At 39.9% G+C, this 21,807-nt stretch overlaps 1 long non-coding RNA gene across 1 annotated transcript in view; it reads right to left on the bottom strand.

The window, feature by feature from the left end:
• LOC113628806 (uncharacterized) overlaps window positions 1-21,807 on the bottom strand; it is a 199,566-nt gene that overhangs the window by 46,139 nt on the left and 131,620 nt on the right. Inside the window, exon 4 of the long non-coding RNA XR_003436252.1 lies at window positions 9,811-10,065. This is a non-coding gene — a long non-coding RNA (uncharacterized LOC113628806). The remainder of the gene's footprint in view (window positions 1-9,810; window positions 10,066-21,807) is intronic.

Below are 21,807 nucleotides of genomic sequence, written 5' to 3'. Positions count from 1 at the left end.
AGATATAAATATGGGAAAACAACTAAAAATAACCCAACCTTTCAGTAAAATCAGTATTATGAAGGAGCACCACTAAATTAGAAGAGCTGACAATTGTGGAAACAGAGCTAATAGAGAAAACAGAACAACAAACAAACTCAAAGGCTGTAGGGAAAATGTTAATCACAAGGCAAGAACCTCAGCTCTGACAGAAAAAGTTCAAAACAAGGCAAACAATATTAAAAGAAGGGAACTTTTTGAACTTTTAATTGAATAGGTGGCTTTTGACTTCACCTGCATGCAGGTAAAGCTGTGTTTCCGCATGTCTTCTCTAGTGTCCTTAGAGACCATGTAAATCAGAACAAATGGTAGGAGTTGCACATCAAAATAAGACTAAGCCTTAGTTAAAGGCGAGCCTTACCTTTTCTACCCACACGGGGTAGAAGCATCAAGGTTTTGGCCGTGACAATGTTAACATTATTAAGATTTTAATTTGAAGCTCTTAAGAAACAACACCAGAAGCTACGGCAACAGAAATATAGTTGGAAAGACATTTTGAACAAAGTAATTGTAACAAGACTATAAAGTTTCCATGTTAGCCTACATGCCTTCACCCAGGGAAGTTACCTTACGTAACCTTACGTACCACTGTTTCTAAAGCTTACTACACCAGATCTAATCAACACCAGACCAAAAGAAGACCTGTACTTTTTCAACACCCACTAGAGAAAGGTCTATCATAACTGTTTCAATTTTTTGAAAATGTTTCTTTTCTCCATACTAGATCCCTGCATCTCTTAATATAACACGCACACACTCCCTCTTCCACTCCCTTCCTCTCTCCTTCCCTCTGATTGAAAGACTAAACTTTAAAAAATCCTAACTTCTTTCCCGCTTAATAAAAATGTCTTCCTAATTTAAACTTGCTGAGCAACAATCTTGAAGTAGAAAATGTGTCTGATAACAATGTGAAAAAGAAATAAGCATGGCCCTTTGGGAAAGAATTAAAAAAAAAAAAAACTTCGCAAGATTGAAAAGTCTAGCCCATTACCTTACCAACAGCAAATAGTTTTTTTGGTTTGATGAATAATACATAATTTCTTCAGCTCAAATTGTTATCTCCGTATTTTGTTTTAATTAATTATCGGAATCCCTCTGCTGAGGATGTTGTTCAATAAACAGTTGTAAAGTTTCAGAAAAAAAAAAAAAAACATTGTGGAATCTAGATGCGGCCCCCTCCCCAAGAAACCAGAGTCTCCTTGTGAACTGGACCAGAGGAAGAACAACTCAGCTGGTTCACGCCCATCCGAATTATTGAACTAAAACTCCTGGGGAGTCTAATTGTTCGAAATCTGGCATTATTAGGCTCCTTGCTATTTGAACTTCAGTCCTGCTCCAAGTAGAACAGAATGAAATGTACTTAAGCACAGGGGAAGGAACAGTGCAACACAGAATGGATGACTGAAAACCCAACTTTCATTAGAATTTCAAAGCTAAACCAAAGAGAGCACATTTTCTGTACCTCTGCTGCCCAAGTCAGACTTCCAGAGCTTTCCTACAAATACAAGGTACCTCTCTGATCTGACATCTTGCAAGCATCTACCCTAAGCAGTCTCTTATATACTCTTCTCGGTGAGTGATCTGTTGACATTGAGCCCAGGGGCAGATATGAATTCTTCAGGATTGGGACTAAAGGGATCTTCCAGATTCCACCCACAGTGGTTACACCAGTGATAAGACATCCATGAAAACATTTTTGGAGAACAGAACAGCAGTGAAGAGAACAGTAAAAGAAAATCGAGGAAGAGCGGACATGGATAAGTGCAGAACCTACTCATCTTTCAAAAGTCGTTCTATGGCTCTTTTACAAAGCCTTCCGAAATCCCTCCCCACCCCAAATGGAATGGCCTTCTTCATTTGAGGCTCACTGCTCCCCATACCCCATTCTGTCAAAGCATATGTAACCCTTGGTTGCATTTATTATTCACAGATGAACAAAATTTCTTTTATAAATGAAGCATTAAAAATGAATGAACAAATGAAGAAAACGAAAGACAATATTCTTGCACTGAGGGTTCTTTTTTTTCCTCAAAATAATCATGACAAATTGGGAAAAGATCACACTCAAAAAAATACAGAGGGGAATTCCCTGGTGGTCCAAGTGGTTAGGACTCCTTGCTTCCACTGCAGGGGGCACGAGTTCCATCCCTGGTCAGGGACCTAGGATCCCACAAGCCACGTGGTGTGGTCAAATAAATAAATACATAAATACTACTGAATCTAAAAAAAAAAAATACAGAGCCTTAGTATTGTGAATTATCTTTGAACATTAAGAGAAGGTCTCTCTGCCAAGTTTTAAAATACAGTTTCAATTATTTCAGTGATTTGCTCTGACCCTCGTTAAGGCGTATAAACTCTTGGTGTGTCTATTTCTAGTTGGAACCTTGCTAGCGAGAGAAATGTTCTGTAGATTATGAGACTCCCATTTATACAAAGAATCCATATAGAAATAGTACTCTGAATTCTGGGGTACCATGAAGAAAGGCATGCTACTACCCAAGACCCTGACATTTATCAGCTTTTCAGAAACTTAGAAAAGTTATGTTCGATATGGCAGATGGTAATTGTGTTTAAATATGCCAAATTATTTGAAATCTGTTATCTATCTACCTTGCTCTCTACCATCTATCTATATCTGTCTATCTAAAATTGTATGATAATATGCCTTACTAGAAAATGAAAATATGTGTATGCTCCTTTAGTGGGAATAATGACTCTCCACGTGTTTTAAATTTTAAGAAATAAGTGTGTAATTAACCATTGAAGACACATTCAACAACAGTTCAGTTATTATAGACCATCTGTTATGTTTGTGACTGTCAAGTTAGAGCAGGTTTCAGAAGCCATAAATATCTCAGTTGTGTTCTTTCCTTGGGACAAGTATCGTGTGTGTGTTTGTGTGTGTGTGTGTGTGTGTGTGTGTGTGTGTGTGTATGTGTGTCGGAGTAGTGATAAAAGTAGGTCAAGGGGAGAGATGAGTGTGCCTAATTAGGCAGAGAGGGGAAGGACCAAGGTTTTGCTTCAATGCTTTAAAGTGAATTGATTTTCTCCTCTCACACTCTTTTTTCAGAAATTTTTCATATTATTGAATCTTTGAAACACAGTGGAGCAAAAATATTTATTTTATATATTTACCTATATTATATTTATTTACAGTTCTGAATAGCTGCTCCTTTAAAGTTAAAACCTCTTGCCTATTTGGTTTAAAATGGAATCCTACCATGTTTGTATTTTGGTGTTGTTTTGGGGGGGATCTGTCTATCTGAGGATAGAATGTTCTATAACAATATATGAGAGCATGGCTCTCAAGTGGGACTCTAAATTTGTATTCACAGAGGCTTGAGGGTTCTATGAGAGATGTTAAAATTTTTGTCTTCATTTCATTAGAAGTTTTCTCTCGAGGAGGCAAATATTTCTTTAAAAGGACAGGATGCACTAACCACAAGAGAAAAGATTGACCCATCTGAATGCTATTAAAGTCAAGAACTTCTTTCCAACAGAAAGACAGCATTAAAAGAGTGAAAGGCACACCACAGACCTGGAGAAGACATTTGCAATACGCGTATCTGTCAGAGGACTCATCTTAAAATAGGAACATTACAGTTCAATGAAAAAAGGACAACCCAACTTTTAAAAAATGGGCAAAATATTAAAATAGGGCTTTCGCAAGAGGATATCCAAATAGCCAATAAGCAAATGAAAAGGTTCTCAACATTGTCATCAGGGAAATGAAAATCAAAATAATGAGCTATATTATACACTCTCTAGAATGGCTAAAATTAAAAAGACTGAGATTACCAAGTCTCTCGTTCCAGCTAGGAGAAGTTTAAATCATTGCACTTGGAAAACTCAGTAGCAGTTTCTACTAAAGTCCAACATACATCTATGGTATGACCCAGCAATTCCACTCCTCTATTTACCCTGGAGAAATGAATGCATATGTCCACCAAAGACATCTCTAAGACTTGTTCATGATAGCCCCAAACTGGAAACATACCATCAACAGAAACAGATATGTAAGTTTAGTATATTCATAAATAAAATATAACAACACATCAATGAAAAAGAACAAACTACCTGGGGCATGGTTCAGCCTTAGAGACATAATGTTGGCAAAAGTAGCCAGACTTAAAAATGTATATCCTCTACAAGTCCATTTATATAAAGTTCAAAAACAGGCAAAACTAATCCATAGTGATAGACTCACAACAGTAGTCACCTCTGCAGAGTTTTGTATTAATTGGGAGATGGCATGAAGGAACCTTGGAAGGTTCTGGAAGTGCTTTGTATTTTAATCTGAATTGTAGTTACATAAATACACCCATATGTAAAAATTTATTGAATGACACCCTTAATAAGATATGTGCAGGTATGTACGTTATAACCCAATAAAAAAAATTTTTTTAAAGCAGGGATAGAAAATGAAAGCAGAGCAGGGCCCATCAAGTTTGAGAAACTGTGCTAGAGCAAATATACTATATTTATGCATGAGGGAAGAAAAACATTAATATTGAGGAGAAAATTATTTCAAAAAAACTAGAAATGAATGATAATAAATATACATTATCTTAGATAGAAAATTTGTTAGCATTATAAATATTCCCTGTTAGAATATATTTACATATTAAATAACATTCCCAATTCTCTTACAATTATAAATGCAGTTAGTTTTATTTGCATAACTTAACGTTAGAAAGGAGCTCTTTTCTACCCTGCCATTCTAAAAGAAATCTGGATCTCTTCCCTGCGTCATTTTCACTTCATTAATTAGCATCTAATTTATAAGCATCTCGACAGTTGAAGCATTCTCACAAATAGGGCAAACTAAAATAAGTCTGGACATGTTTAAACATCTTGGCAATGCAAACGTCCCTTTCCCATTCTATTTGATAATTTCAAAATCTCTTCCCCTGTGAAGCCTTCCTGACTTGCTTAATCACAAGTAATCAGTCCATTCTTCATGTTCCTGTAACATTGTGTTCTAACGTCTATCATTGCATCTGTTCCTTTATAAATAATATTTGCTAAATTGTGAGTTCTTTGAGGACAGAGAATAAGCCTTATCAACTTTTTAATTTCAATTTTTAACATTAGGGAAAAAATTTTTAGCTTTATGGAGGTATAACTGTTCTGCAACAAAACTGGACACATTTCACATTTACACCTCTTTTTTCTTGTTTTCTATATTCCCCACCCTGTACATTTCATACCCATGTCTCATTTATTTTGTAGCTGGAAGTTTGTACCTCTTAATCTCCCTCACCTCTTTCTCTCAAGCCTTATTAACCTTTTTAATGCCTTTTGCCTTGTACACTGTGGGCATTCAGTACATGTCTGTTGAATGACTGAATGCCTTAATAGACAATTCTCTCTAGAAACTTCCTGAAAGTCTTGGGAATAACTTCGCCAATAAAGACTGAGCAACCCTACCACCAGTTCCCTGAACTCCACACCCTTGCTTACACTGTCCCTTCTGCCTGGAATGCCTTTCTTCTACACGTCCATCCCCAGCCACCTTCTCTTGAATAACTTTTCATTTCTCCCAATTCAACGCACGAGTTGAGAGCCTCAGGTCGCCCACCTGGGACTGGGTTAGGTGTCACTGGTACCCACTTCTGTGAAAGCAGGTGTGGATCGCCCACCCAGCTCTTACCGAACTTGAATAGTTTTCTGCTCTATACGTGATTCCCGCGTGTGCTGGGCCAGAACTCAAAAATCCAGTCCAGGTTTGAGGGCTTGCGAATGTGCAAAGGATATTCAGAATAAGGGCACAGTTGAGCGGCAGATGCTGTTCCACTGCCTCACTCATCATCAGCAAGGGGCCTCTTCAAGGGATATAGACAAGGTCCCCCGGGGGGCGAGGAACACTGCGGGTTGCAGAGCTCCTAGCTACATCTGGGGGTGGGGGCCATGGGGAGCCACGCCAGCACTCAATAGGCTGCCTTGTACCCCACAAGGCACATTACTGCCCCTGCCTCCTCAGCCCTTGGCTTCTGTAGGGACCCAAGGGTCATGCCCAGAGCTCAAGTGATCACAAGTGACAATGCTGGTCCAGGTTCCTTAGCCCCGACTCATTTTGAATAGGAGTTCCCCTCCCCTCCGTGCCCAGGGAGGAAGGGCACACCCTCCTCAGCCTTGGACCTCTTCAGGGCTCCTTAATTTGATGCAGTTTAGATGACATCACTGTGACCAGCCTTTGTGCCCGTTGCCCTAGCAAAGACTCAGGTCTCTTTTCAAAACCAGGGTTCTGTTACTGACTCACCAGCTCCGCCATTTGATGGTGACAGCATCTCATCTCTGCAGTAATGGAGACTCCCCACAGGCCCACTAGCATGTCCTGGGTGATAGTGCAGTGAATGGTTCCCACCAGCTCTGCCTTAGCCGCCTGCTACAAGTCTAGATGTGGTGCTAGTCTTTGGAGAAGAAAGGCCACCACTGCTGTGACTCCCCTTCCTCGGAACCTCCCCACGGAATGAATGGGGAGGGACCCCTGGGATTTCCGAGAATGGCCGTGACAGCACAGCAGCTGGGACAAGGCTCAGGAGGGGCTAGAGTCACTGCCACCACCAGCAGTTAAGTTTCAGCCTTTGTCCCCAGCTAGGCAGCCTGAACCACGTTCTCCTCCATCTAAACCTTCTCCGGATTGATCTGTGTTTGGTTCCATTTGGTGTTGGCCAAGAGGGGGACTTGGTTGTGGCACAAGGTCTTCTACCTCAATCCCCTCCCACAATGCCCACGTGCGTTCAGGGCACAGAGTCTGGCTGCTCTGGGCTAGAACGTGGAGGTCAAGAAGCAGGCCTCCTGAAATAGGCACATGAAAATATGCTCAACGTCGCTAATTATTAGAGAAATGCAAATCAAGACTACAATGAAGTATCACCTCACACTGGTCAGAATGGCCATCATTAAAAAGTCTACAGGGCTTCCCTGGTGGTGCAGTGGTTAAGAATCCGCCTGCCAATGCAGGGGACACGGATTCGAGCCCTGGTCCGGGAAGATCCCACATGCCGCGGAGCAACTAAGCCCGTGCGCCACAACTACTGAGCCTGCGCTCTAGAGCCCTTGAGCCACAGCTATTGAGCCCATGTGTCACAACTACTGAAGCCCGCTTGCCCAGAGCCTGTGCTCTGCAACAAGAGAAGCCACCACAATGAGAAGCCCGCGCACCACAACGAAGAGTAGCCCCCGCTCGCTGCAACTAGAGAAAGTCTGTGTGCAGCAATGCAGACCCAATGTAGCCAAAAATAAAATAAATAAATAAATAGATTTATTTTTTTAAAAAGTCTACAAATAACAAATGCTGGAGAGGGTGTGGAGAAAAAGTTACCCTCCTACACTGTTGGTAGGAATGTAAAGTGGTGCAGCCACTATGGAAAACATAATGGAGGTTCCTCAAAAAACTAAAACTAGAGTTACCATATGATCCAGCAATCCCACTCCTGGATACATATCTGGACAAAACTATAAGTCGAAAAGATACATGCACCCCTATGTTCATAGCAGCAGTATTTACAATAGCCAAGACATGGAAACAATCTAAATGTCCATGGACAGATGAATGCATAAAGAAGATGTGGTACATATGTACAATGGAATACTACTCAGCCATAAAAAAGAATGAAATTTTGCCATTTGCAGCTACATAGATGGACCTAGAGATTATCATACTAAGTGAAGTAAGTCAGAAGGAAGAAGGCGAATACCACATGATATCACTTATATATGGAGTCTAAAATATGACACGAATGAACTTATCTACGAAACAGAAACAGACTCACAGACAGAGAACAGACTTGTGGTTGCCAAGGAGGGGTGCAGGGGAGGGTTAGATTGAGAGTTTGGAACTAGCAGATGCAAACTATTATATATAGAATGGATAAATAACAAGGTTTTATTGTATAGCACAGGACACTATATTCAATATCCTGTAATAAACCGCAATGAAAAAGAATTGAAAAAAAAAAAAAAGAAGCAGGCCTCCTGGTGGCTAGGCAAGCCGACCTTTATCCCACTCTTCTTACTCCTGCTAAAGTGCAAGTTATGCTTACCCACCCTACTGACTCCGAATGACCTGCACCAGGCAATAAATAGCTGGTCCGAGATCAAAGACGGGAAAGAATGACAAATAGGATTTCAGTTGCTTTCACTTTTGTGAAATTCAAATCTGTAATGAGGCTGTGTAACAGATCTAGATCTAGATATGCTGGCTTTTCGAAAATTCACTTTACATCACTTAAACACTTCGCTTTTACAAAAGGCCTACATTAGTACCTGCTTTCCGTAACCAAAATAAGTCTGAAGAGGATATTCTCTTTTACGAAAAAAGGCAAAAAGCGGAAATAGCGTTCAGCATGTGTTTTGCAGCAGCCTTTATAGAGGCAGCATGTACCCCGTGCACCTGGAGTGGTCCCACGAGGCTCCTTCCCTGGGAACCACACTCAGCATCTCAGCATCAAGCCACCATAAGCTTTGAACTGTGTCTGTGGGCATCTGTGCTTCATCTTGATGTATTTTGAGCATCTGTTAATAAGATGTGTCCTAAGGTAATTGCTTCTTCCCTTTACACCGTTTCGACTTAGGAAAGGTTTCGTAGGAACGCTCCACTTTCGGACAGTGGGGGAAACCCGTACAAGCACGCAGGAGAGTGGCCTCACCTCCCACTGCCCCACCCAATCCTCACAGAGGTGCCCCAACAGGAGTCTTGGGTGGGAAAAGGAAACCACCAGTCACAAGCTTGATGGGAAGTTCATGAACTTGCCTTGTAAATATCAGGCTGGCTCTCCAGGCTCTAGCTACTTGCAGATAAGGCAGGTCTGCATTCTGCTCATCAGGCCTAAGAAGGCTTGGGCCCGGCCAGCCACAGCCCCCCATCCTTGAGCTCCTTGCAGGAAAGAGCCACATCCTGTATCGCTATATTCCCAGGGCCCAGCACTCTACCAGGCGCAGAGGAGGCACCAGAAAATGGTCATTGACCACGAGTCGACAGACTGATTTGTTTTCAGCTCCACACTCTAGGGCGGATGAACAGCTCCCAGAGAAGGTGAACAAAACCCAGAGGGGTTGGTTAGACAGTCATGGGGGAAGGTTCTCCTCTGCTGCACCATTGCTAGGTCTCAAGGATGCAGGAATGGGAGCCTGAGCTTTCCCACAGCTCCAGCGGGCCTCCAGAGGAGGGTGGAGGGAGCTCGTGTCTGAGCTGGAGTTACTCCGGGGGCATAAGATTTGGGGCAGAGACCAAATGCTATGATGAGGTTAACGCATATGATGATTAACTTAACTGAATCAAATTAAACCAGTAACTATCTATTGAGCAACTAGTATGTAGACACTGTAGAGAGAAAGAAATAAAGGGTGGTGTGGTAGAAAGAGGAACGAATGCAAACTCTGCCACTAGCTGGTTACAGACCTCGGGGAAAAGTCTGTCTTTTGGCCCTTAGCTTCTTCAAAGTCATCTACTATGATTTAAAAACTCAATCTCAGGGCTTCCCTGGTGGCGCAGTGGTTGAGAGTCCGCCTGCCGATGCAGGAGACACGGGTTCGTGCCCCGGTCTGGGAGGATCCCACGTGCCGCGGAGCGGCTGGGCCCGTGAGCCATGGCCGCTGAGCCTACGCGTCTGGAGCCTGTGCTCCGCAATGGGAGAGGCCACAACAGTGAGAGGCCTGCGTACCGCAAAACAAAACAAAACAAAACAAACAAACAAAAAAACTCAATCTCAGCCCTAAATGGATGAACGTTAATTGACAGTAAAAAACAAACAAACAAAAACTCACTTGCTCCTTTGTTCGAGATGATGATCACAAGGACGCCGCCAGTGTCTACAAGCTCGGAGAAGCCCCTCATATCCACGGGAGGGGAACAGCCAATGAAAGGAGGCCTTGCCTGGCAGCTGTTCCAGGCTCTGGCTCCTGAGAATCGTGTCGCCCTCTGCGCTGCATCACAAGAGCTGGGCTGAACAGCGGTCAGGCTGGGAAGTCGGTGCCCAGGGACTTGAGGGGGCAGCTCTATTCTCTGGGATGCAGTAGGCTCTGGGGATAGAAGAAACAAGGAGGTTCCAACCTGTTCCCGACCAACAGGCAAGAGAAAATTGTTTTCTTTCTTCCTCTCTTGCTAACCTGACAGTGGGATCCATCTGTAGCCTGTGAGTCAGAGAATCAGGCTCATTATTTCTGCTCTATAAAAACACCTTCTGAACCTTGGTTAATTTCATTGTGCTTTTGTACAGTCGAACATAAAATGTCTAAAGGGAACTAAACCCATGCTAATTCTACATGCTAAGTGGACATACTTCACGTACAAAAAGGAGCATATTTCTGAGCTCCGTGGTATAATGAGCAGTTCAACATCAAGGTGGAGTGTCAGCGACTAAAAAAAAGAAAAACTAAATAACATGTAAACTCAATTAGCATCATTAGCAAACTTGCCGCATCCTAGGCAGCGCTGATATTAGACCACAAACAAAAATAAATGAATCACAACCTAACAACCAACCAACCAACCCACAAAACAAAAAACCAAGAAAGGTTTTAATTTTAATCGATTTTGTAGATTAAATTGATAGCTTGATAACAGAGTTACAAAATGATGCTATTTGAAAAATAAGATCTCTGCCAATAAAAACATATTTCTAATGCTCTGGTTAGGTTTGCAATGGCTACAAATGCAAATAAGTTTAGAGAAAGTCAAGTCAGAGTTGTCAAATGCAAGTCAATATACTTTTCTTATTCTCCTTACAATGACTACCTGCAGCCTCTCAGTGTTATGAATGCTGAATTCTTGCTCTAGTTGACGATATCCTGGACAGGCCTCCCTCAGAGGGAGCTCCTTCACTCATTCCTTACATTTTAAGGAAGAACTTGGGGACCAGAGTCCAACGCCTGGATCCTGCATTTAGCTCTTCCACTAACTGTGATTCTGTACTAGTTACATCACCTTTCTACGCTCAAATTCCTTCATTTGTAAAATTATCTGTAAAATTACAAAATGATGTTGGAGTATCTCTAGGTAACTTTTACACTCTGAAGTTACTCAATTTTATGTCAAACAGACGTAATGCCAAAATTCTAATAAATTAGACACTAGAGAGACTCCATGAACTCTTTCTGGCCACGTGACAACTACTGAACACACATGAGACTCTAATACCAATACTCAATGATAAAAATTATTTTGTTAAGATGTAGAAACACAACTTAATTATCTACAAGGTGATAATAACAACCCTGGCTATAAAGCCTGTGGTACTTTTCATTAACATTAAAAACTATAATACGGTACTTGTGTAGCAAAAACCTACACTACTGAGTGTGTCTCTCCTTTACTTTCACACAACCATCACACTCAGAACGCTACGGACACTACCGTGTGGGAGTTTCAAGCCATTCTATGCAACACTAGCTGGGGGTCCTACAATTTAATAACTCAAATCTGACACCATTTACTGGGAGATGGCGTCAGATTCCACAGGTTAAGGGCTCCATCCCGCAAGATTGCCCTCATCCCACTTCAGACGCCGATAGCAAAGCCAGTTTGTCACTTGTGCTTCTGAGCAATTGGCTATACATCAGATGTTCCCATGATCCCTTCTCAGGTTTCATTAATTTGCTAGAGCAGCTTACAGACTCAGGAAAACAGTTTATTTACTGTTTACCAGTTTATTTTAAAAGGATATGATAAAGGACACAGATGAACACCCAGGCGGAAGAGATGCGTAGGACAAGTGTGTAGGAAGGGGCGGAGCTTTCATGCCCTGTGCAGGTGTGCCACTCTCCCAGCACCTCCACGTGGCCACCACCTAGAAGCTCTTCAAACCCCAAACTATTGGAATTTTCATGGAGGGCTTTATCACACAGGGATGATCAATCATTAACTCCACTTGTATCCCCTCTTCCCTCGCTGCAGAAAATTCTAAGTTTCTAATCATGGCTCGGTCTTTCTGGTGACCAGCCCCCATTCAGGAACCCACCAAGAGTCATGTTATTAGGACAAAGGACACTGTTTTCATCCAGGAAATTGCAAGGGGTTTAGGAACTCTGTGTCAGGATGGGGGCTCAAAGACCAAATATTAGAACAGAAGATGTTCTCAGTGCTCTTATCACTAGGAAATTGCAAGAGTTTTAGGAGCTCTGTTGCAGGAACTCAGGCAGAGACCCAAATATATATTTTTTGTTATCTCACAGTAGTATTAAAGAAATATCAGCAAGCTTTGTCTCTAACAAAGTAATAATGACCCACACGACAGCTGTCAACTCATTCTAAATTAATTTTTCATGACCTCTAGGTTAATGATTAACTTTCCTGTCCCTGATATGCACAATATTCTGCTCATTACAAGGGAAAAATCCATCAAACTGATTTATGAGTACATTATAAAAATAAATTGATATCTGTGAGCTGGTGACTTACTGATGAATAGGAGGTTCATCGATAGCATGGGTTTTTCTTTATGAATTTTAGAATTGTATTTATTTTTTTATACAGCAGGTTGTTATTCGTTATCCATTTTATACACATCAGTGTATACATGGCAATCCCAATCTCCCAATTCATCACCCCACCACCACCCCACCACCACCACTTTACCCCCTTGGTGTCCATACGTTTGTTCTCTACATCTGTGTCTCTATTTCTGCCCTGCAAACTGGTTCATCGGTACAATTTTTCTAGGTTCCACATATATGCGTTAATATACGATATTTGTTTTTCTCTTTCTGACTTACTTCACTCTGCATGACAGTCTCTAGATCCATCCACGTCTCTACAAATGACCCAATTTTGTTCCTTTTTATGGCTGAGTAATATTCCATTGTATATATGTACCACATCTTCTTTATCTAGTTGTCTGTCAATGGGCATTTAGGTTGCTTCCATGACCTGGCTATTGTAAATAGTGCTAGATGAACATTGGGGTGCATGTGTCTTTTTGAATTATAGTTTTCTCTGGGTATTTGCCCAGTGGTGGGATTGCTGGGTCATATGGTAATTCTATTTTTAGTTTTTTTGGATGCTAAGCTTTTTATTTTTTATTATTTTTTGTTTGTTTTTTTACATCTTTATTGGAGTATAATTGCTTTACAATGGTGTGTTAGTTTCTGCTTTATAACAAAATGAATCAGTTATACATATACTAATGTTCCCATATCTCTTCCCTCTTGCATCTCCCTCCCTCCCACCCTCCCTATCCCACCCCTCCAGGCGGTCACAAAGCACCAAGCTGATCTCCCTGTGCTATGTGGCTGCTTCCCACTACCTATCTACCTTACGTTTGGTAGTGTATATATGTCCATGCCTCTCTCTCTCTTTGTCACAGCTTACCCTTCCCCCTCCCCATAACCTCAAGTCCATTCTCTAGTAGGTCTGTGTCTTTATTCCTGTCTTACCCCTAGGTTCTTCATGACATTTTTTTTTCTTAAATTCCATATATATGTGTTAGCATACAGTATTTGCCTTTCTCTTTCTGACTTACTTCACTCTGTATGACAGACTCTAGGTCTATCCACCTCATTACAAATAGCTCAATTTCGTTTCTTTTTATGGCTGAGTAATATTCCATTGTATATATGTGCCACAACTTTTTTATCCATTCATCCGATGACGGACCCTTAGGTTGTTTCCATATCCTGGTTATTTTAAATAGAGCTGCAATGAACATTGGGGTACATGTGACTTTTTGAATTATGGTTTTCTCAGGGTATATGCCCAGTAGTGGGATTGCTGGGTCATATGGTAGCTCTATTTTTAGTTTTTTAAGGAACCTCCATACTGTTCTCCCCAGTGGCTGTATCAATTTACATTCCCACCAACAGTGCAAGAGGGTTCCCTTTCCTCCACACCCTCTCCAGCATTTGTTGTTTGTAGATTTTCTGATGATGCCCATTCTAACTGGTGTGAGGTGATACCTCATTGTAGTTTTGATTTGCATTTTTCTAATAATATAGTGATGTTGAGCATCTTTTCATGTGCCTCTTGGCCATCTGTAAGTCTTCTTTGGTGAAATGTCTATTTAGGTCTTCTGCCCATTTTTTGATTGGGTTGTTTGTTTTTTTATTATTGAGCTGCATGAGCTGCTTATAAATTTTGGAGATTAATCCTTTGTCAGTTGCTTCATTTGCAAATATTTTCTCCCATTCTGAGGGTTGTCTTTTAGTCTTGTTTATGGTTTCCTTTGCTGTGCAAAAGCTTTGAAGTTTCATTAAGTCCCATTTGTTTATTTTTGTTTTTATTTCTCTAGGAGGTGGGTCAAAAAGGATCTTGCTATGATTTATGTCATAGAGTGTTCTGCCTATGTTTTCCTCTAAGAGTTTGATAGTTTCTGGCCTTACATTTAGGTCTTTAATCCATTTTGAGCTTATTTCTGTGTACGGTGTTAGGGAGTGTTCTAATCTCATACTTTTACGTGTACCTGTCCAGTTTTCCCAGCACCACTTACTGAAGAGGCTGTCCTTTCTCCACTGTACATTCCTGCCTCCTTTATCAAAGATAAGGTGACCGTATGTGCGTGGGTTTATCTCTGGGCTTTCTATCCTGTTCCATTGATCTATATTTCTGTTTTTGGGTCAGTACCATACTGTCTTGAATACTGTAGCTTTGTAGTATAGTCTGAAGTCAGGGAGCTTGATTCCTCCAGCTCCGTTTTTCGCTCTCAGGATTGCTTTGGCTATTCGGGGTCTTTTGTATTTCCATACAAATTGTGAAATTTTTTGTTCTAGTTGTGTGAAAAATGCCAGTGGTAGTTTGATAGGGATTGCATTGAATCTGTAGATTGCTTTGGGTAGTAGAGTCATTTTCACAATGTGGATTCTTCCAATCCAAGAACATGGTATATCTCTCCATCTATTTGTATCATCTTTAATTTCTTTCATCAGTGTCTTATAATTTTACGCATACAGGTCTTTTGTCTCCTGAGGTAGGTTTATTCCTAGATATTTTATTCTTTTTGTTGCAATGGTAAATGGGAGTGTTTTCTTAATTTCACTTTCAGATTTTTCATCATTAGTGTACAGGAATGCCAGAGATTTCTGTGCATTAATTTTGTATCCTGCTACTTTACCAAATTCATTGATTAGCTCTAGTAGTTTTCTGGTAGCATCTTTAGGATTCTCTATGTATAGTATCATGTCATCTGCAAAGAGTGACAGCTTTACTTCTTCTTTTCTGATTTGGATTCCTTTTATTTCCTTTTCTTCTGCTGGGGCTAAAACTTCCAAAACTATGTTGAATAATATTGGTGAGAGTGGGCAACCTTGTCTTGATCCTGATCTTAGTGGAAATGGTTTCAGTTTTTCACCATTGAGGACGATGTTGGCTGTGGTTTTGTCATATATGGCCTTTATCATGCTGAGGAAAGTTCCCTCTATGCCTACTTTCTGGACGGTTTTTATCATAAATCGGTGTTGAATTTTGTTGAAAGCTTTCTGTGCATCGATTGAGATGATCATATGGTTTTTCTCCTTCAATTTGTTAATATGGTGTATCACGTTGATTGACTTGCATATATTGAAGAATCCTTGCATTCCTGGAATGAACCCCACTTGATCATGGTGTATGATCCTTTTAATGTGCTGTTGGATTCTGTTTGCTAGTATTTTGTTGAGGATTTTGCATCTATGTTCATCAGTGATATTGGTCTGTAGTTTTCTTCCTTTGTGACATCCTTGTCTGGTTTTGGTATCAGGGTGATGGTGGCCTTGTAGAATGAATTTGGGAGTGTTCCTCCTTCTGCTATATTTTGGAAGAGTTTGAGAAGGACAGGTGTTAGCTCTTCTCTAAATGTTTGATAGAATTCGCCTGTGAAGCCATCTGGTCCTGGGCTTTTGTTTGTTGGAAGATTTTTAATCACCGTTTCAGTTTCAGTGCTTGTGATTGGTCTGTTCATATTTTCTATTTCTTCCTGGTTCAGTCTCAGAAGGTTGTGCATTTCTAAGAATTTATTCATTTCTTCCAGGTTGTCCATTTTATTGGCATAGAGTTGCTTGTAGTAATCTCTCATGATCCTTTGTATTTCTGCAGTGTCATTTGTTACTTCTCCTTTTTCATTTCTAATTCTATTGATTTGAGTCTTCTCCCTTTTTTTCTTGATGAGTGTGGCTAATGGTTTATCAATTTTGTTTATCTTCTCAAAGAACCAGCTTTTAGTTTTATTGATCTTTGCTATCGTTTCCTTCATTTCTTTTTCATTTATTTCTAATCTGATCTTTATGATTTCTTTCCTTCTGCTAACTTTGGGTTTTTTTTTGTTCTTCTTTCTCTATTTGCTTTAGGTGCAAGGTTAGGTTGTTTATTCGAGATGTTTCCTGTTGCTTAAGGTAGGATTGTATTGCTATAAACTTCCCTCTTAGAACTGCTTTTGTTGCATCCCATAGGTTTTGGGTCGTCATGTCTCCATTGTCATTTGTTTATAGGTATTTTTGATTTCCTCTTTGATTTATTCAGTGATCACTTGGTTACTAAGTAGTGTATTGTTTAGCCTCCATGTGTTTGGTTTTTTTACAGATCTTTTCCCGTAATTGATATCTCGTCTCATAGCCTTGTGGTTGGAAAAGATACTTGATACAATTTCAATTTTCTTAAATTTACCAAGGCTTGATTTGTGACCCAAGATATGATCTATCCTGGAGAATGTTCCATGAGCACTTGAGAAGAATGTGTATTCTGTTGTTTTGGGATGGAATGTCCTATAAATATCAATTAAGTCCATCTTGTTTAATGTATAATTTAAAGCTTGTGTTTCCTTATTTATTTTCATTTTGGATGATCTGTCCATTGGTGAAAGTCTATAGTAGGGGTGTTAAGGTCCCCTACTATGAATGTGTTACTGTTGATTTCCCCTTTTATGGCTGTTAGTATTTGCCTTATGTATCGAGGTGCTCCTAGGTTGGGTGCATAAATATTTACAATTGCTATATCTTCTTCTTGGATTGATCCCTTGATCATTCTGTAGTGTCCTTCTTTGTCTCTTGTAATAGTCTTTATTTTAAAGCCTATTTTGTCTGATATTAGTATTGGTACTCCAGCTTTCTTTTGGTTTCCATTTGCATGGAATATCATTTTCCATCCCCTCACTTTCAGTCTGTATGTGTCCCTAGGTCTGAAGTGGGTCTCTTGTAGACCGCATATATATGGGTCTTGTTTTTGTATCCATTCAGCCAGTCTGTGTCTTTGGTGGGAGCATTTAATCCATTTACATTTAAGTAATTATCGATATGTATGTTCCTATTCCCATTTTCTTAATTGTTTTGGGTTTGTTATTGTAGGTCTTTTCCTTCTGTTGTGTTTCTCACCTAGCGAAGTTCCTTTAGCATTTGTTGTAAAGCTGGTTTGGTGGTGCTGAACTCTCTCAGCTTTTGCTTGTCTGTAAAGGTTTTAATTTCTCCATCAAATCTGAATGAGATCCTTGCTGGGTAGAGTTATCTTGGTTGTAGGTTTTTCTCCTTCATCACTTTAAATATGTCCTGCCACTCCCTTCTGGCTTGCAGAATTTCTGCTGAAAGATCAGCTGTTAACCTTATGGGGATTCCCTTATGTGTTATTTTTCCCTTGCTGCTTTTAATAATTTTTCTTTGTATTTAATTTTTGATAGTTTGATTAATATGTGTCTTGGCGTGTTTCTCCTTGGATTTATCCTGTATGGGACTCTCTGTGCTTCCTGGACTTGATTAACTATTTCCTTTCCCATATTAGGAAAGTTTTCAACTATAATCTCTTCAAATGTTTTCTCAGTCCCTTTCTTTTTCTCTTCTTCTTCTGGGACCCCTATAATTCGAATGTTGGTGCATTTAATGTTGTCCCAGAGGTCTCTGAGACTGTCCTCAGTTCTTTTCATTCTTTTTTCTTTATTCTGCCCTGCAGTAGTTATTTCCACTATTTTATCTTCCAGGTCACTTATCCATTCTTCTGCCTCAGTTATTCTGCTATTGATCCCTTCTGGAATATTTTTAATTTCATTTATTGTGTTGTTCATCATTGCTTGTTTCCTCTTTAGTTCTTCCAGGTCCTTGTTAAATGTTTCTTGCATTTTCTCTATTCTATTTCCAAGATTTTGGATCATCTTTACTATCATTACTCTGAATTCTTTTTCAGGTAGGCTGCCTATTTCCTCTTCATTTGTTAGGTCTGGTGCATTTTTATCTTGCTCCTTTATCTGCTGTGTGTTTTTCTGTCTTCTCATTTTGCTTATCTTACTGTGTTTGGGGTCTCCTTTTTGCAGGCTTCAGTTTCGTTGTTCCCGTTGTTTTTGGTGTCTGTCCCCAGTGGCTAAAGTTGGTTCAGTGGGTTGTGTAGGCTTCCTGGTGGACGGGACTAGTGCCTGTGTTCTGGTGGATGAGGCTGGATCTTGTCTTTCTGGTGGGCAGGTCCACGTCTGGTGGTGTGTTTTGGGGTGTCTGTGGCCTTATTATGATTTTAGGCAGCCTCTCTGCTAATGGCTGGGATTGTGTTCCTGTCTTGCTAGTTGTTTGGCATAGGGTGTCCAGCACTGTATCTTGCTGGTCGTTGAGTGAAGCTGGGGGTTGGTGTTGAGATGGAGATCTCTGGGAGATTTTTGCTGTTTGATATTATGTGGAGCTGGGAGTTCTCTTGTGGACCAATGTCGTGAACTTGGCTCTCCCACCTCAGAGGCACAGCACTGACACCTGGCTGTATCCTCATTTCTTAAACATCCATCATTGGTTCTTTTAAACTCAAGGTTAGCAGAAACTAATGTTTTCATATACGTGAGCTAATGCAAATACATGAATTTCACAGACACCACTTGGAAAATTTGACCTTTGGATTGATTTTACTGTGCCTTCAATTTCTTGCATTCTACTGCAGGTAGAAAGTGTTTATAACAAAATGTTCCTTACCACTTGCAAAACCGTTTCTGCTATCCTGGTAAGATATTTATTTTTAAAATAAGTGTTCTCATGCTAGCACAAAATGATGCTATAAATAAGGCTTCTGTTGTTGATGCTGTTGTTTTTGTTTTACTTCTTTTTCCTTAGCTACTTTTTTCCTCTAGCCACTGGTTCTTATGAGATTTGATTTTAGGACAAAAGGCCATTAAACTAGGTAATAATATTCTAGCATTGGTTTCACAAGAGGATTAATTATTTATTTGCAGATATTCTCCAGAAGTCAGGTTTTCAGTCATTTCCATGCAGATTGTTATTTCGCTAATGACAAAATAGTATAACTTAATTTCTTCAGTAAAACAGAATTATTAAGAAATGCAGGGAAGCTGTGTTTGGGATGGCACGTGGACACGTTCACCTCCTGTGGGAGAGTTTTGTCTGTTGCAATTTGCCATAAGAAAGTGCAGATTGCCTATAGTTTCTATCTGCCTATCTGTAAACATTCCTTGGTGCTAGTCATCCTGTAGATAATTAGGAAATTTTTATCTTAAATGTATTTTATCCAATAGATTTCCCTTCCTGGCTGTGATTGGCACTGACTCTTTTTCCAAAAGCTGTGTGTTTACTGGGCTCATGCTGATACTAGGGTGGTTCCAGAGCTAGAAGATGTCCATTTCCCTCAGTTCTGAATTTTGAAGGGCTCTAAACCAGGGTTGAGAGAAGAACCATGGTGTCTGCATAAGTAGTGCAGTTTGCAACAGTTTACCAATCAGGTTGCTAATTGCCTTGCTGAGACACTTCCTATTGTCTTCTTTAGTAATCTTTATGTTCTAGGTTGCGTTGACCATAGATTGTCTATGATGTTCATTTTAGTCTGATATAACTAGCACAAAATGGCTATGTTTGGGGAGGGGAGGTTTTCTATTTTCTCTGAGCATAGAAATGTCCTGGGTGGGGAAAGGAGCTTTGGATTAAGACCCAGAAGAACCTGAAATGGTGGGTTGACTTGGTCAACATGACCCTTGAGGTTGAGTGTCTGAATTTTGTTTCAGATGATGTTTCCATTGATTCACGAAATCTAACAGGTATCAACTCTTTCTCTTTGCCCTCCAGGAGTGGATTAGGCTATAGACTCTGATTGAAGGGCCCATCTCAATGCCTTCTTCATCGCCAAGAGTATCCAGTTGCACATTTTTTTACTTATTGCCCAGAAGCCAGACATGATAACATCTAGTCCCTGTCAGAGGAAGCTTCAGAAGGACTTTAAAATGCAACTAAATGCTCTTCTACATAACTCTAAATAAGGTAGTATGTTGTGAGCTCATTTGAATTATGATTCCCAATGCTATTCAAAGACAGTACTATTAATTAAGCACCAGGTATATGAAATATCTCATAAGCTAAACTATTGAAATATCTGGCATTAACCATTGCCTTAAGATGTTAACCTTGGATGGATGATCCTCACACTGCCTAGAACTGGGATTTTATCCAAAACATCTATCTCTCATAAGTCATGATATAAAACAAATACATAGTATTTGTATTTTAAATGCTTTGCATTTTAGTATTTAAAGTATGCATATGTTGTATGCCATTTTGAAGATTAAAATTCTCCAAAGTTAAATGACTTACCATGATTGTTGTAATCTATCACTAGACTTTTCTAATTACATTAATATATAGCCCTATTTTAGGAACATAGTCTAAGAATGGCTATTCTTAGTGAGCCATTACAGAAAGTTGTTATGATTTCTGAAAAAAATTAAACAATTTCCAATGCTATAAAACAGCTCAGAGTCAGTCTGTTGTCCCATTAACTAAGATGGATCAAGAGGACTCTGGTTTCCTACACCCCCAAAAACCAGTACCTCCAAAATTATTCACATACTGGCACACACAGAGAATGATGGAGAAAGTGGAGGAGTCTGCTCACAGCCTGAGATGAATGACCCCAGGGGCCTCTGACCATCTAAAGTCTCCCCCAGCAGCCCCAAGGGCTGAGGGGGTCAATAATTTGGCATATCTGTGACCTATGCTATGTATACCACACCAGATGAGAAACCCTGCCATGTACCTAGAATTCAGGATGGAATTACAATATTAAAATTACACAAGTGCACATGAAGAGATACAAAACATTATTAGTCATTAAGGAAATGTAAATCAAAATCACAATGAGGTACCACTTCACACCCACTAGGGTGGCTAGAATGAAATACATTTTGAAAACAAAACAAAATACAACAAATGTTAAATGAGAAGATGTGGAGAAATTGGAGCCTTCATACATTGCTGATGAGAATGTAAAATGGTTCAGCCACTGTGGAAGACAGTTTGACAGTTCCTCAAAAAGTTATATGACCCCGCAATTCCACTCCTAGATATATACCCGAAAGAACTGAAACCAGGTACTCAAACAAGAACATGTGCACACGTGTTCACAGCAGCACTATTCACGATAGCCAAAAGGTGGAAACAACCCAAATGCCCATCAGCAGGTAAAAGAACAAATTGTGCTATATATATTAAGTGGATATTATTCAGCTATTGAAAGAAATGAAGTACTGACGTATGCTACACTATCGATGGACTTTCAAAACATTACGCTGAGTTAAAGAAGCCAGACACAAAATGTCACATAGGTATGATTCCATTTATAAGAACTATCCAGAATGGATAAATCCATAGCCATAGAACCTAGATTAGTGGGTGCCAAGAGCTGACAGGAAGGGGGAGTGGGGAGAAATGGCTTAATGGATAAAGTTTCACTTTGGAATGATGGAAATGTTTTGGAACTAGAGAGAGGTGGTGTTTGCACAACATTGTGAATGTGCTAAATGCTAATGAATTGTTCACTTTAAAATAATTTATGTTACATTAATTTCACCTCAGTCCATTATTTTTTTAATTACACAAGTGAAGTAGAAGTGGACATTT

The sequence above is a fragment of the Aethalodelphis obliquidens genome, unplaced genomic scaffold (assembly GCF_003676395.1).
Source record: "Aethalodelphis obliquidens isolate GAN/ISIS:26980383/991018 unplaced genomic scaffold, ASM367639v1 scaffold25, whole genome shotgun sequence".
Classification (NCBI taxonomy): Eukaryota; Metazoa; Chordata; class Mammalia; order Artiodactyla; family Delphinidae; genus Aethalodelphis; species Aethalodelphis obliquidens.
Note: the sequence above shows the minus strand (reverse complement) of the source record. Positions and strands in the feature narration are given on the sequence as shown.